The following is a 17,590-nucleotide window of genomic DNA, read 5'->3' on the forward strand; positions in this document are numbered from 1 at the left end:
TATTATTTTACCTTTGGTTAGAAGCTTTGTGGAACTACTATGGGTTGTATGGGCAGTGTCGGTATTGGTATCAACCTTAGTATTGGCTTTGGTGTTGGGGTTGATACCGTTTGACAGTATTTATGATTGTTCTATCCTATTATGTTATGGACTCATACTTGATTATTGTTTTGGTTTGGTTTCTGTTATTGGTTGGATTGCTTGGGTTGGTCACGGTCATGGACCTATCCCAGAGTTTGGAATTGCACTAAACGTTATCTTGTTGTGTGTTTGGAATTCATCCAACTCAGGGTACGTGTTTGGAGGTTGGGTTAGGTAATGTTGGTGTTCCCCGTTCCATGTTGGACTTGGGATGCCCATTACGACAAGGCCCTAGTTTAGGTCGTGTTATGGTATTAGCGGGAGCCAATCATGCCTAGGGATTATTTTTAAGCGTGACAGATATGATCCCCATACAGGGGCTTATTTTGCTAATATAGGTCTTATTTAATCATTGGTTGCTTTTATTATCATAAGAATACTCGAGTTAGGGATTAATATAATACTAATGATATCTTGTATGCATATTTATTCTGATGGTGCCTAATTGGAGTTGACAATCAAGAATTATGGGCATATTGAGTTAATTTTTGCGCTCACATTTATATATACATATTGAATAGATTGGATATCATCATATTGTGTTGATTGTTAGAATTACATCCTCATTCTATACACATATATTTATGAGATGCTAATACCATTGAGAAATGCTATTTTTGAAGGAAAATGACTCATTTTTTGAAAAACCCTTGGTTGGGGACATTTTCCAACAAGGTTGGATTGAGATTGAGATATATTATATGGGTTGAGAACCCCCCCCCATGGGTCCTACCTGGTAGCTGCGAGCTAGGTGGGTGTATACAAAAAGTTATACGATTGTTATCATCATTAATCTCATCCATATTGCATTGCATTTGCATTCACATCTTGTTTTTCTTAGTTCCTTGACTTATGCTTATTTTCATGTATCCTTCTTTGTGTCTGTGTTATTTCCATTTTTGTGTACTAATATATATTAGAACTGTTAGTGGAGACAATGTGAGCTACTATTTGGGACTTTTCTGCTTTCAGGTGACATGCTCTAGTGTATTTTACTGATATTATTTTCTACTTTGCTCAATAAACCTATGGTACCTACTGAGTACAAGTAGATCGTACTCACTCTAATTGTATCCTTACAGTGCAGATCCTAGTACGAGCCTCCACATAACAGCTGATTCTTAATTTTTGGAGATTGTGATCAAGGTACTGGGTTGCTCTAGGGATTAGATTCGACTCTCAGACCTCCTCTTACCTTATTATGTCTTTACATATTTTTAGAGATAGACTTTATATTTTGATGATGTATTAGATGTTTTACAATTTGACACCAGTTCTTGGGGGTTTTATGTTATGTTATTCAAATTTTGCGTTTCGTTTATGTCTAATATTGGTTTGGCTTTATTCTAGATGTCTCGTCTTAGTTATTTTCATATTTTGTTTATCAGTTTTGAGTGGTTGGCTTACTTATCAATGCTGGACCATGATAAGTGTCAGCATGACCTAGTTTTTGGGTCGTGACAAAACACTCGATATAAATTGAATAAATAAGGCATAACATGCTGGGCATATATTGTGCCGAGACATGAAGGAACTGTGGTTGCATGGTCATATTTTTTACATTACAAAATATAGTCCAGAAATGACCTAAAGTTACAATAATATAAACGCAAGAAAACCAAGAAGCTACATTATAATAGTGTTTGTATGGAAGGATTTGTAAGGAAAGGGTGAGAGGAAAGTAGTGGAAAGTAATATGCAAGGGAATATGGATGAACCGACATGATGATACTAAAGGTGAATCCCAAGAGATCATAATCAAGTTAACACTTAAGTTGAATACGTGTTATGAAAATAGAAAACAGATGCTAGCAACTAAAAAAGGGTTAGAAATTTGTTATGCTGCTGAAAAATTGTTAGAAATTTAGTCTTCTCCTTAAAGTTGCTAAAGAATTTTCTTTTAACAATTTAATTTATCATGTGTTTGTGTACTACTGTAGGAAAGATTTGTGTTTATTGATGATTTGTGAAATCAGCTAGTTGATTTCGAATATGTGTTATTAATATAGATGCTAGCAAATGAAAATTTGTTAGAAACTTAAGTCTTTTCCTTAATTTTGTGAAGAATGTTCCTCAACAGTTACATTTATCATTTGTTTGTATACTAGTGTGCGAAAGATTTGTATTTTCTAATGATTTGTGAAATTGGTTATGATGATTTCGAATATGTGTCAACAAAATCAGATACTAGCAACTCAATAATAATTTACATAGCACTAAGAAACAAGAAGGTATAAGGAACAAAACTCATGCATATGATTTACGTAAAAGTGACCTTAATATGTGAAGTTTACATTTTGAAAGCAAAGAAGTCATAGCAAGAATACATGAAGGACTCAACATAATAAAACCAAACATTTCTCCATCAGGGGGTTACCCAGACTGATACGGGAATTCCTAGCTCGGGACCTTTCACACGAAGTCAAGCGCGTGAGTTGCAAAAACTCCAAGCCTTGTTCACATCCTTGGCCGTGTGTGAGGCCCTTGTGAGCCCATCTAAGGGCCTATACTTATTAAAGTGTGAAGAGGCCCAACAAAACACCTCAAACCCACCCACTTAATGTCAAGGGTATTTTGGTCTTTTGCCCCTCCTTTGTAATTGATTATATAAGCCATTTATTAGGGCTACTCTTTTAGTTAGTTCATTCATGATATTTTTTAGAACACAAGACTTGTAATATTTTGAACTTCCCTCTTCCATTGGAGAAGCTCAAAACCTAAATTCCCAAGTTGAGTGACACTTGGGTTGTATCTTGGCTAGAAACTAGGATCTTGAGGTCATTGAGTTTCTCTTGGTCCAAGTAAGAACTTGGTGTTAATATTCTTTAGTCATAGGGTCCTTTCATGTTGTTAGGGTTCTTAGATTCTTGAATATTGTATGTCAAGTTACTATCTTTCACTTTGTAATCTTGTTGTTTGTGTGGTAACATAGTGAAGCCGTGTGGGGCCATTTTCGATTCACTATAGTTGCTGCCACTTTGTTTCTCTTCAACTCATGTCTTAAACACTAAAAAGAGTAAAATAGATCCAAAAAAAGTTGAAGGACAAAGTGTAAAATTGTGTGTGAGAAGACTTGAGCACATCACTTCCATGAATTGACATCTACTTTTCAACAACTTTTACCACCTTTTAAGGGACCTTGTTTTGTGAGATTGGTACAAGTAAAGTCTTGCCATTTAAGATTTGTCTTAAAAAAGTTACAAGACTTTACTTTCCCTCAAAAAGCAAAGTCATCCATTACAAAAATTGTGAAGATTAAGGCTTCATGTTGATGAACAAAATGTATGCACCGTGACCAATACCATGCTACCACATCACCTTAATCACTATTCAGGTCATTAATTAAGCTCAATTTAGATATTCTAGTTTCTAATTATTGATTCTTAGTTTCTTCTAATTGACTCAAGAACTAATTACCAAGCTAGTACATTCCTACTAGGTTGTCAATTAGTCCTTTGAAGCCCGCTATTTGTGTTATCATTTCTTTGTGTGCTTTTGTCATTTGAATACGTTGTAACTCCTAGAATCTAGTCCGATGAGAATTCTTTGAGTTTCAAACAAGAATCCATTCCATACAAGAGCATACTCATACCTTAAGGATTCATGGGTTACTAGCCAATCTACAATACTTGTAGAGCTTGAGTGTGAGTGAACCAAGAGAGTATGAGTGAGGAGAGGGGTTTTATACTAACTAATTTGTTGCTTTTGTATGTGATACCTTGAAAATGGAGGGAACCATGTCTCAAAACGTGGATTCTAATAAAATGGAGAATATGAGGGTCACTCTTGAAGCTAAGACCCAAACTCTTGAAAGGTTGAGTACGGAAGTGGAAGCCATAAGGAAAGAAGTGACAACTATTAGTGGGAGGTTAGAACAAGTGCCTCGACATATTTTGTCAAGTGGACATGATAGAAATTCCTTCGCCACCGTTACTCCCTAAACATGGACACAATTGCCAAATCCTTCACTAGCTCCACTAAATACCGCAAGCCAAACCACTCATAACCCCCTAAACTAAGACTCCACTAGACCAACCCATTCCTAAACTCCTTAAATTCCCCAAGAGGGACTTAGGCGTCCAATACCTCCACTAAATCCAACCCACACTTCTAAGCCCCACTTAACAAAAGACCACCACCTCCATAAAATCCAATCCTTCCAAATCGAGTTCCAAATGTCCAAAACCATCCCATCCACTTTGAGGAATATGGTAGAGAGGATTATGAAAAGTAAGGAGCCTTTGATGATGCTTACATGAGGGAAGAGGATATGAGAGGGGGCGTATGGATCCAAGAAGATACCGAGGGTATGAAGAAAGGGGAAACTAATACCAAGATAGAGACGTAGGCATTAATACCATCAAATTGAGCCTAACTATCTTTTAAGGGTGAAAGTGACCCCGACGTATATATTTCTTACGAGTCGGCGTGTGATAAAGTGTTTCAAGTGAATGATATCTCGAAAGTGAGGAAGAGTTGTTATGCCATAGCTCATTTTGAAAGCTATGCTAACACTTGGTGGGAATACTTCAAGCGGTTCGGCAATGTTTGGTAGAGGGGAAACCACCACCATGGTTTTGGTTGAGGTACTTAATAAGGAAACAGTATCTTCCCAAAAGATATCGTCATGAATTGCTTTCTAGATTGTACAACTTGCGGTAAGGAAATCAAAGTATTAAGGCATATTATGATGAGTTTCAACAGATCATATTGAAACTTGATCATCGTGGGGAACAAATTAGTCATGACATCATTCGGTTCAGGTGTGGGTTGAACAAAGAGATCTCCACTCATTTGACACTTTATAAGTTTTATACCATCGAAGGTATTTTTAATGCAGCTTTTGAGATTGAAAGGGAACTTAATGAGAGGTCGTCATTCAAAGAAAAGGGACAATCAATCTTGGGTTAGATGAGGGGAAAGGATATGAATCAATCCCCTTCAGGTTGGCCCAAAAAAAAGGACCAACCCACCACTACTAGGCTGCTCGAGCCCAAACAGTCCATAAAATCCATCCGAGGCAAGAAGTTCACAAGTATCCTAATCCTAAAGGGTTCTAGTGCTTCAAGTTCCAAGGTTAGGGGCATAAAGCCAATGAATGCCCTAACCAACACAATGAAATCCTAAGGGAAGGCAGATTGTATTTCCTTGGTGAAAAGTGGGTATTGAGGGTGATGAGAGTGAGACCGAGCCTCAAGATGGAGAGACGGTCATGAGGGAGCCACATGATGTTGATAATCATTGTGAGGATGCCTATCCGTAAAAAGAGGAGTGTGTGGTTCTAAGCTTTGTAGTGAGGCATGCCATGATTAGTAAGGCGATAGATGATCCTAGCCAACGGGAGAATCTATTCCATACTAAATGCCTTGTGAAGGGAAGTATGTGTGCTATGGTGATAGCTAGTGGAAGTTGTTCGAATGTTCTTAGTGTTGCAATGGTGAACTTTTTGAAATTACCTACTACACCTCACACTAGTCCTTATAAGTTGCAATGGTTAAATGAATGTGGCGAGTTTGTGGTGATCTCAAAAGGGGTCAAAGTGGATGAATCTAAGATTAACGCCATTAAAAATTGGCTAAATCCTAAAACCATAGGTGAAGTAAGAAGCTTCCACGGGTTGGGTAGTTTTTATAGACATTTTGTCAAAGAATTTAGAACCATTGCCGCCTCCTCGATCGATGTGATTAAAAAGAATCGGTCTTTCAAGTGGGAAAATGAGCAAGCTAAGGCCTTCGAAGACTTAAAGGCTATGCTTATCTCGGCCCCTTTACTACAATTGCGAAATTTTGATAGGACTTTTGAGGTCAAATGTGATGCTAGAAAAGTTGGCATAGGTGTGGTGTTAATGCAAGAATTTAATCCTATTGCCTACTTTAGTGAAAATATCAAAGGAGCAACTCTAAACTACCCTACGTACAATTTAGTGTTTTATGCCTTGATTAGAGACTTGGAACTTGGCAACATTATTTATGGCCAAACGAATTCATGATCCGAACGGATTGTGAATCTATGAAGCATCTATGGGCACAAGACAAGCTTAACCGGCGACATGCTAAGTGGATTGAATTTATTGAAACTTTCCCTTATGTTATTCATTACAATAAGGGTAAAGATAATGTGGTTGCTGATGCTTTGTCCCAAAAACATGTGCTTGTGTCTACTTTGTCATCTAAGTTGATGGGGTTTGAAAGCCTCAACTTTTTATATCCCGAGGACCCTCACTTTGCTCCTATCTATAGGGAAAGTAAAGAGTTGGATAAGGATAGGTAGGTTATAGATAGGAATTCCCATCCTTATACCAAATTTGATGGATACATATTTAAGGATAGATGATTGTGAGTTCCCTCAAGTTTGTGGAGAGAATTATTTAAGAGGAAAGAACACAATGATGATCTAATGGGCCATTTTGGGGTCGAGAAGACCCTCGGAATATTGGAAGAACAATTTATTGGCCTAGAATGCACAAGAATGTGGCTCGAATTTGCGGCGAATGTGTTGAGTGCAAAGGAGCCAAGTCACGGCTCCAACCCCATGGGTTGAAAACCTCATTTTCCACCGTTTTGCGCCCTTGGTATGACATATCAATGGACTTTGTGTTGGGATTGCCGATAACTAGAAGGGGGCAGGATAGTATTTTTATCATGGTGGATTGGTTTTCCAAGATGGCTCACTTTATTCCTTGTTCTAAATGTGATGATACGCCTAGTGTAGCCTCTTTGTTTGTTGATAATGTTGTAAAAAATTCATGGTGTTGCAAGGACCATAGTAAGTGATAGGGATTCTAAATTCCTAAGCTACTTTGGGAAGTCCATGTAGGGTAGGCTCGGTACTAAGTTATTATTTTCGACCCCATGCCACCCACAAATCGATGGTCAAACAGAAGTAGTAAATAGGACCTTAGGGCCTATGCTACATTCTATGGTTAAAGGAAAAATGACTTCATGGGAAGAGCACTTACCATTGATTGAGTTTGCTTATAATCGTGTTATACACTCAAGCACGGGGATAACACCCTTTGAGTGTGTATACGACACCAACCCCCTCACTCCTTTGGATTTAGCCCCTTTTCCAAGTAATCTAGTGATAAGCATAGATGGAAGAAAATGGTTCGAGGCCATGAAAAAGCTATATGAGAAGGTGAGGTTGCAGTTGGAGAAGAAAAATGAAGAAGTTGCAAGGTGAACCAACAAAGGAAGAAGAAATCTCATTGTTGAACTGGAAGATTGGGTGTGGGTGCACCTAAGAAAGGATAGATTCTCATCTAAAAGGAATGCAAATTTGATGTCGTGGGGTGATGGCCCGTTCCAAGTGTTAGAAAGGATCAACGACAACACCTACAAGATTGATCTACCCCCGGAATATCAAGTGTACAACTCTTTCAACGTGTGTGACCTCTCTCAGGTGGAAACAGTGGAGGATGACAATGATCCAAATTTGAGGATAAATTCTCTTCAAGATGGAGAGGATAATACGGGAATTCCTAGATCGAGACCTTTCACACGAAGTCAAGTGCATGAGTTAAAGCGACTCCAAGCCTTGTTCACATTCTTGGCCGTGTGTCAGCCTTGTAAGCCCATCTAAGGGCCTATACTTATTAAAGTGTGAAAAGGCCCAACAAAAAACCCCAAACCCACCCACTTAATGTCAAGGGTATTTTGGTATTTTGTCCCTACTTTGTAATTGACTATATAAGCGATTTATTAGGGCTAGTTTTTTAGTTAGTTCATTCATGATATTTTTTATAACACAAGACTTGTAATATTTTTAACTTTTCTCTTCCATTGGAGAAGCTCAAATCCTAAATTCGCAAGAGGAGAGACACTTGGGTTGTATCTTTGCTAGAAACTAGGATCTTGAGGTCATTGAGTTCCTTTTGGTCCAAGTAAGAACTTGGTGTTAATATTCTTTAGTCTTAGGGTCCTTTCATGTTGCTAGGGTTCTTGGATTCTTGAATATTGTATGTCAAGTTACTATCTTTCACTTCGTAATTTTGTTGTTTGTGTGGTAACATAGTGAAACCATGTGGGGCCATTGTTGATTCACTATAGTTGCTGCCACTTTGTTGCTATTGTTGTTGTAATTGTAATCTTATAATCTCTATCATCTTGTCATTTGTTGTAAACCTTAAAGTCTACTAAAGTCGTGAGTGGCCTATTTCGATTCACTAGCATTATTGTTGTTCATATTGTTAATGCACAAGCTCTACTTTTAATCTTATCAACCCGTGCTTATATTTTTAATGCATAGGGCTCCAACTTTTAACCCATATCAAATTTTAATAATGGTAAGCAGCAGTGGTATATGAAGATCGTTGATATATGAAGACCGTGTGAAGAAGAAGGATCAAGAATATTTTGCCAAAAAATCAAGCCAAAAAGGGGAGATTTGTTAGGATTTTTGCCCCGAACTTCTTACCAAATTTAATTTTTACTTTTTCTTGTAAGGAAAATAAAAGTAACCATAAATACTTTTAGTTTTCCTGAAAGGAAAATATAAAACTTTTCCATATTTGGCAAACCTCTTTCTTGGAGGAAAGGTTTTGGGCATCTATAAATAGAAGACCCCTCTTCTCATACAATAATACAATAGCATTCATAATGTAGTCTTTAAAGAGTCTTTGTTTCGGGAAAGATTTTCTCACCCATTAATTTTATGCTTTTTAATATTAGGTTTTATATGTAGGCCAATTGGCCAAATTATATAATAAAATTATATTTTTAGTATTGTTTTTCGTTGTCATCTTATTTATTGTCTCATAGTTTACAACTAATAGCTTCCGCATGACGCCCTCTCGATTTCGAATCCAATAGGATCGAGCATTAAGTAACTTACATGACATACCTGTGGAGGAACGGTGCCTTGATGACGATTTCCTTTTAAGAGCAAGGTGCTTATGTCAGGAGTACTTCCCAACCATTTTGGAATGGAACCATAGAAGTTGTTATCTCTTAGATCCAACACTTACAAATCTGAGTTTGAAAACATGTTAAATTTCCCTTGTAACTTATTTTTGCTCATACACACACAGACTTAATTAATACAAAGCATTAAAGCATGCCAACAAGGTTGTTTTCAGAGAGATCTAGTACCTCAAGTCCTTCAAGTCTACAATAATCAGGAGGAATATGGCTATTAAAATGGTTCGTGGACATTTCCAGGGAGGTCAAGGAGCGGATATTACCAAGACACATCGGTATTTTTCCTGAAAAGTTATTGCAACTTAAATCCAATATACTTAACGGACCAGTGGATAACTTCTGTAGAATTGGGCCTAAGAAGATGTTCTCATTCAAGTATAAATATTTAAAATTCTTGATGTCGGCTGAAACAGGAAATATTTTCCCCTTCAACGTGTCATTCAATAATTGCTGAAAATACAAATTGGATCTTTTACGAGCCAATCCACTTGGTAGGCCACCAATTAGTTTATTGCCTGACAAATCCAAGTATTCAAGGTCTTTCATGTCACCCAAACTTGAAGGCAATAAGCCTTAAAGTACATTACTGGACACCACTGATAGTATCAAATTTAGGAAAATGGACCTATCATAAGGAGGAAGTCGTCCTTGAATCTTGTAGTTCAAGATAGCAAATACCTTCATATTAGGAAGGAAGGAAAGTTGAAGAGATCATGTGAATGGATTTCTATCCAAGTAAACTTCTCCAAGTCTAGGATTGTTTTGTAGCAACCAATTCAAAAATCTCCCACCAATGTTGCATTTCGAGAGACAAAGAAGTCTTAAATGATGTTGATAATGTAGGAAACTTGGCATTTTAGAGTAGTTGTTTAAAGATAAGTCTTCCAATTGAAACTTTGGTACTGAACTTTTTGAAGAAGTTTGTCCAATTACTAAGTTTTGGTCAGCAAAAACAATCTTAAGCTTTGAATGGTTAGCAAACAACTCGAATGAACTTGGTACTTCAAAGTTGTTGCCCGCAAACAAGAGATATTCAAGGGATAAGTGACTTGCAAGTGGAGATGAGACAATATTTCCAGTAAACTAATTTTGGACAGCGATCTGTTATTTGAAGAAGTGCTAAATTTCTAAGACACGTAGGGAGTTTTCCAACTAAGTTATTTCTTCTGAGACTTACTTCTTGAAGATATTTTACATCACACAAGCTTATAAGTGCAGAGGGAAACTAATTTTGAGTGAGATCAATTACCCGAAGAAGTGTTAAGTTTCCAAGACATATAGGGATGGGGGGTACTTGTAAAACTAGATCTATCATAGGGGTACTTGTAAAACAAGATTTATCATATTTGTTGAAATGCTATGTCATAGCATTCCTTAGTTATTTGTTTTAACCTTATTAATTCTTCTATATTATTTTTAAGGTATACTATATGCTCCATATTTCTAGTTTTTATGTAGTCGAGTAGATTCTTTTTCATAAGTATTTCTATCAATCTTATTTGCTACATATCTTTTCTCCAATATTCTAAGTATTCATAATTTATCATTTTAGTCTGAGTAATACCAATCTGAATAATAATATCTACTATCAAAATCTATATTTTTTAACTCTTGTTCTATCCATTCAGTATTTAGTAACTTATTTTCAAAATCAAATATCTTTTCCCATATGAGATTTCTTATATCTATTATTTCTATATCCTTAAGTATATACAAAATAAGTATCTTGACCCTATCTACATTTCATTAGATAAGTAATTAGTCATTTTATTTCATATGATGCTTATTTCAAAATATTTCCTTCAATCATATACCTAACAAAATATGGTCATCTTAGATCACTATGTACTAGATTATCCTTAGATAATTATGCTCTTCTGTCACTATTAGCATGGTTCATTTGGATACTTTTTCCCTAAATAGCTCCTCAACTCTAGTTACTACCCTATCATGGCTTTTCTGCCTTACTGGTTTCACCTTTAGGATGGCATAGTTCTAGAAATTTTTCTCCTTTTCCTCTTTGCTAATAAACTTCAGAACATATTATCCTTCGACTAATTCTACTATATAGTAACGAACATGAACTTATTTTATTATATCATGATTGTTAGGAATTTATGAATTTAGCTATTCATAATTATAAATGAAAATACTTGTTCTTATAGGTTTGATAATTTTGAGCTTTGATTTTCCATAGTTGAGTATAAAACTGAATATCTTATTAAATATTTTGAGAGATTTTTGGCTGTGTACAAGGAGACTTGCTTTTCGTGTAGAAAGTCTTGCCTTAGATCTACGGACTGGCTTGAATTTATAATCTACAAAATGAAAATCCTAACACTATTCCTGTTCCACACTTGTCAAAAAAGTAAAAAACTAATAATGGCACTTGCCAAAAAAGTCAAAAACTAGTAAAGACTAATAAATGCTATACAATAATTTACATCTTTACAAGTCAAAAAAGTTATATAATAATTCACATGTCACTTTCATAGATTTAATATCTTGTCTCCTTGTCTCCTGCTTTTATTTCTTCATTGGTTCGTCCTTCTTTATGTTGCTTTCTATCTCCTGTTGTCTATCTTCCAGCTGGCTTCTTTTCATCCTTATCTTCTTGGTTGAGTTTTGTCTTTATCTTTTATTCTAGTTGGACTTCTGGGATAATATTTTCTTCTCTATTACATCTCGAACATTGATGATCTGGATATTTATGTCTTATTAATTTGCAATATCTTGTCAATAATTCTTCTGAAATGAATTCCTTCATAATTGCTATCCTAGTTGGTTGTCTTTCTGGATTGAGTAATGTTATTATCTATTTTTGAACTTCTTCCATATCTGACTGTCGTAGCTCCCTTGAATTTGAATAGATCATTAGCTGGTCTCGCGAATAGTAACTTTATATGGGATTCCCATTGAGATAATTATTTGCTAGCTCTTGAATAATCGTAGATATTCCAATAATTTATTTATTTGCACAAAAATCTGGTATTTCTACCTTAGGTATTTCTGGATGTTGTCCAATATCTTCTGGTATAATCATATCTCTGGTTAATCTAATTTTTACAACTTGTATATTTAGTTTAATTTCGTTATATAATATCTCTGTTGGGGCATTATAAAACTTTATAAAAAATAGGTTTCCTTTAATTATTTTTTTGTAGGTTAAAAATGCTCTATATATTTCATGTATAGCTAATAATTCATTTCTATCTTGGGTAGACACGGTATTAAGTAGTCCGTAACTAAAACAAGTTCTAACTAGGTTTGGATTGGTTTTTGATAATGCGATTAACTTGTTGTATCCTTGTAGTTTTTGGATTATATAGTTTGTGTTTGGTTCTTGGATATTTATAGCTCTGGGTTTAAGATTTAGGTAAGTTTATATTTTGTGTATATTTTCTATGTATGCTCGGGTTATATGATTATAGGCTTTTTTGTCTTGGTTAATACTTTCTAGATATGTGGTAGTTTGTGGAGGTATGAATAAAGGGTCTTTTGGTATTTTTGGTATGAATGGTTTGTCAAATATCTTGTTCAGATTTAATCCTTGTCTACTAACTCCTTTGCTTGTACATGCAGACATATATTGATAAAGATTATGGATTTTATGGAGTGTCCCAACATCTCCTTTTAGCTCTAGATTTTTTATGTCTTCCGATCGACATAGCTCTGCATTTTTAAAGTCATGTGGCTGACTTGTAGCTTTAGACTTCAGTTTACCTTCACTAGTCTTTAGCCTTTCTACTTCATTGCCCATACTGTCCACTTTCATTGAAAACGTAGTTAGAGTTTTGAGTATCTCTTCTGATGTATCATTTTCTGTTATATCAGTCTGTGTAGCTTTGTCTTGATATGTAATCTGCAATAACATTCTTGTTAGTACTGATTATTTCACTGTAAATGTAAAATTCAATGTATTTAATACCAATCTCCGTATTTCTTTTGTTGTTACTGAATTTTGTATTTTCTTAGTTAGCCATCATCGTACCTATGTATTTTCTTAGTTAGCCATCATCGTACCTATGTATTTAAAATTCTTGATGTCGGCTGAAACTGGAAATATTTTCCCCTTCAACGTGTCATTCAATAATCGCTGAAAATACAAATTGGAACTTTAACGAGCCAATCCACTTGGTAGGCCACCAATTAGTTTATTGCCTGACAAATCCAAGCATTCCAGGTCTTTCATGTCACCCAAACTTAAAGGCAATAAGCCTTCAAGTACATTACTGGACATCACTGATTGTATCATTTCCATCCAAGTAAACTTCTCCAAGTCTGGGATTGTTTTGTAGCAACCAATTCGAAAATCTCCCACCAATGTTGCATTTCGAGAGACAAAGAAGTCTTAAATGATATTGATAATGTAGGAAACTTGGTATTTGAGAGTAGTTGTTTAAAGATAAAGCTTCCAATTGAAACTTTGGTACCCAGATTTTGGAAGAAGTTTGTCCAATTGCTAAGTTTCGGTCAGCAAAAGCAATCTTAAGCTTTGTATGGTTAGCAAACAACTCGAATGAACTTGGTACTTCAAAGTTGTTGCCTGCTAACAAGAGATATTCAAGGGATAAGTGACTTGCAAGTGGAGATGAGACAATATTTCCAGTAAACTGATTTTGACTGCGATCTATTATTCGAACAAATGTTAAATTTCCAAGACAGGTAGGGATTTTTCCAACTAAGTTATTTCTTCTGAGACTTACTTCTTCAAGATATTTGATATCACACAAGCCTATAAGTGCAGAGGGAAACTAATTTTGAGTGAGATCACAAGTGTTAAGTTTCCAAGACATATAGGGACTTTTCCACTGAAGCTGTTTCTTCTGAGACTTGGTTCTTCAAGATATTATGATCACACAAGCCTATAAGATGAATATGTAGATAACTTTTATAAATGTTTTATTACTGTTATACATGTTTTATTTTGTTATTACGCAAAAAATATAGGAAACATGCAAACCAAAATTGTAAGGTAAGTTCAAGAGATAAAAATCCAAGTAGGAAAAATAAAAGGATAGTAAATTCAGCCAGAATTTTGTTATAGGCTATAATAAACATAAAAATCCTCTCATAATCAATCGTTAGGTTTTTAATTATTAATGTCAGTCCTTCATAATGTTTATTCATAAGCATTAGCAAAGAAGGCATCTGATCTTAAATTATACTCCCTCCGTTTCAAAATCTTCTCATAATCAATTGTTAGGTTTTTAATTATTAATGTCAGTCCTTCATAATGTTTATTCATAAGCATTAGCAAAGAAGGCATTTGATCTTAAATTATACTCCCTCCGTTTCAAAAAGAATGACCTACTTTCCTTTTTAGTCCATTTAAAAAAGAATGACCCCTTTCCCTTTTTGGCAATACTTTATTTTCAACTTTCCACGTGGCATGTTTAGGACCACAAGATTAAAGGGCATTTTAGTACATTTGACACAACTTTAATTTAAGGCCACAAGATCAAAAGTTTTTTTATTTTCTTAAACTTTGTATCAAGTCAAAGTAGGTCATTCTTTTTTAAACGGAGGAAGTAGCGTTTAGTCGAATTTTCAACAACGAAAAAGTTCAGCTCATGACATATCGACGGAGCACCATCTAGGAAGATGGTACTAAGAGAAAGAACTGACATTTAATTGTACCATATAACTGTTAGGTTTTTGTCCTAATTTTCTTACCAAATTTTAGTTTTATTTTTCTTAAAAGGAAAATAAAATTAATACCATAATTATTTTTACTTTTCTTGAGGAAAATATAATTGTTTTCCATATTTGGCTAACTTCTTTCTTAGTAGAATGATTTTGGACATATATAAATACAACACTCATCTTCTCATACTATAACACAATACGATCCACAAAATATAGTCGTTTAAAGAATTTTGTTTAGGGAGAGATATTCTCCCAACAGTTTTATATTTTCTTTATTATTAGTTTTTATGTGTAGACCAATTGGCCAAATTACATCAATAATATTACGTTTTAGTATATTTTTATTTTTCATCTGAATTATCACCGTCTTGGTTTGCAAACTCTAAGCTTCTGCATGACGCTCTCTCGATTTCGAACCCAATAATAACCGTATAAATCACATTCAAATTAATTAGGCTAAGTTATAAGAGTGATCTAATGGATAGAATTGAATCTTATGTTGACATTGCCATTAATCTTACCTTGAAGAGGTGGGGCTCCATTGAGGTTGCATTGAGCTACTGAAAATATTTTACGGAAAGACAATACACCTCTACTCCTGAAAAAGTTCTCGTCCAATTTGTTCCCATCCAACAATAAGTACTCTATATTTCTTAAAGCTCTCAACTCTTATACATGCAAAATAAACATATAAGAATCATCAACATGTTGCCTTAGGTTTTAAATGGTGATGACCCCTAAACAATTAAGAGTATAAAGTATGATAAAGGACATATATTTAGCCAATTTTCTAAAGTAGATGAGTAAATTTGATCATTTTCACTATTTTAAAACATAGTGGTGTAAAAGTGGTTGCGTCGGAAGTAGGATTGATAATTTCATTATTAGTGGGATATTTGGTAAGGAATTTAAATTTTGTGTCTAAATACAAATATAGTTTAGTAAAAGTGTCCTTTTGGCCAAGAAGCCCGTGTTATTTGTTAGCTTGTGATTTGACTACCGCGAAGATGTATCTTAACAACAAGATATATAGAGGATATAGCTAAATCAATTGAAAGAATATACTTTAGGAATTAGTTAGATGTACCTTCATACATTTGGTATAGGACTCTAGAATAATTTTTCCTAGTAGTGAGCTTTTTTCGTTCATGAATGAGAATACAAACAATGAATTCACTACATTCATTTCTCTGCAATTAATTGTGCAGATGAAAATGCAAAGTAAAAACTCATATCATTCTCTCAAATTAATTGTGGTGATGAGAACAAAAGTCACATTCATTCATGTCCATAATGAGATATCAACTGATATCTTATTTATTTCGTCACAAAAAACGTACAATTTCTACACCTATATGATTGTGGTTTTCTCTTTATGTAAAGACACATTCACATAAAGTAATATCATTCTCTTTTCTTGGTTTTCTTTCTAAATTACTTTGTCCTCATTGATTTCCTATTCATTGTGAATTTCTAGGCAATAGTTAGTATAACTCCAAACTTTCAACCATGAGTGCACGTGTTTGGAAGTAACTATGGAACCTTTGATGGCGACCGACTAGAAGAATTTGCACCGGAGTCAGGCCGAGATTGCTTTCAAGGCAATAGCTTGTAATGACATAGTATTTGTGACTATTTACTTATTATTATTAATTTTAGTTCCAATATCAATATTGTAGTAATTTTTTCAACAATTTAAAAGTGAGTTCATTACATACAATATTGATAAATAGATATTTCTTTGAACCAAACTTTTCCTGATTTATAAAAACTTGAGCCATTGGACAAAAATAATTTTAAACGTTGGTCACAAAAACTTTTGATTTTCTTAAAACAATTCGAAGTTGATTATGTTTTGTTTGATGAACCTTCTACTAATGGTTGTAACATTACTAATGCTTCTAACAGTATTATGGTTGTTGATAAATTTGCTAAAATGAAGTTTGAAAAGGATAGAAAAGATTCTAGAGGATATTTAGTGAGTCATATGACTAATACTTTATTTGATTTATTTGTTACTAACAAATCCGCTAAAGAAATATGTGATAATTTGGAAAACTCAAAACAGGGAGGATGAAAAGATATCCAAGTTCATCTTATTGAGGGCGATGAATTGATCATTGCAGTCATCGTTGAGGTAAACCTGGTGGCTAACAAGACTAACTGGGTGTTTGACATAGGCACTTCAATGCATTTCTGCGCCAATAAAGAGTTGTTCCATAACGTTTTCAAGTCCACTGATAGTGAATACGTCTACATGGATAACTCCACTACTGCTAGAGTTATAGGTAAAGGAAATTTTTTTCTCAAATTAATTTCAGGTAAAACATTAGTCATGAATAATATTTTATATGTTCCCTCCATCGATGGAAACTTAGTTTCTGGAGTACTTCTCAATAAAGTAGGTCTTAGACTTATTTTAAGCTGATATAATAAATATTTCTCATGGAGGAGAATTTATATTAAACTCTAAGATTCAACATTTTTATTTTGATACTTTCTTCGCATTTTATTGTGAATTCTGAGTTGAATTATGATAAGGAATGATAATGGAAATATTAGAAAGTATTTCAGAATATTTAGAATACAGTTCAAGATATTTTGGTACCCCAAAATAGTAAGGGTCCATGATAAGAACATGTCACACCCTTGCGTTCCACGATAAGAGCATGACATGCCCTTGGAATATCGCGAGAAGAGCGTGCCACACCCTTGGCATGAGCAATAAGATTGTGCCACACCCTAGGGTACAAAAATGCCAAATTTCAATTTTTTAAGTTTTCTTTGAGGGCTTTCCAGTATTTTATCCCTTGAATAATTTTCCAACTATAATAAATGTGTTTTCTTACCCCATAGCTCAGAATTTATGATCCATCTTTCCC

At 34.6% G+C, this 17,590-nt stretch overlaps 1 long non-coding RNA gene across 1 annotated transcript; it reads right to left on the reverse strand.

Annotated features, from left to right (window-relative positions):
• Nucleotides 1–9,057: 9,057 nt before the first annotated feature.
• On the reverse strand, nucleotides 9,058–10,474 carry LOC107876445. The gene is made up of 2 exons (XR_007042861.1): nucleotides 9,231–10,474; nucleotides 9,058–9,110 (listed from the first exon to the last, which is right to left on the reverse strand). It is a non-coding gene; the product is annotated as an uncharacterized LOC107876445 (long non-coding RNA).
• Between the last annotated feature and the right edge of the window lie 7,116 nt (nucleotides 10,475–17,590).

This window comes from Capsicum annuum, chromosome 7, assembly GCF_002878395.1.
Source record: "Capsicum annuum cultivar UCD-10X-F1 chromosome 7, UCD10Xv1.1, whole genome shotgun sequence".
Taxonomy (NCBI): domain Eukaryota; kingdom Viridiplantae; phylum Streptophyta; class Magnoliopsida; order Solanales; family Solanaceae; genus Capsicum; species Capsicum annuum.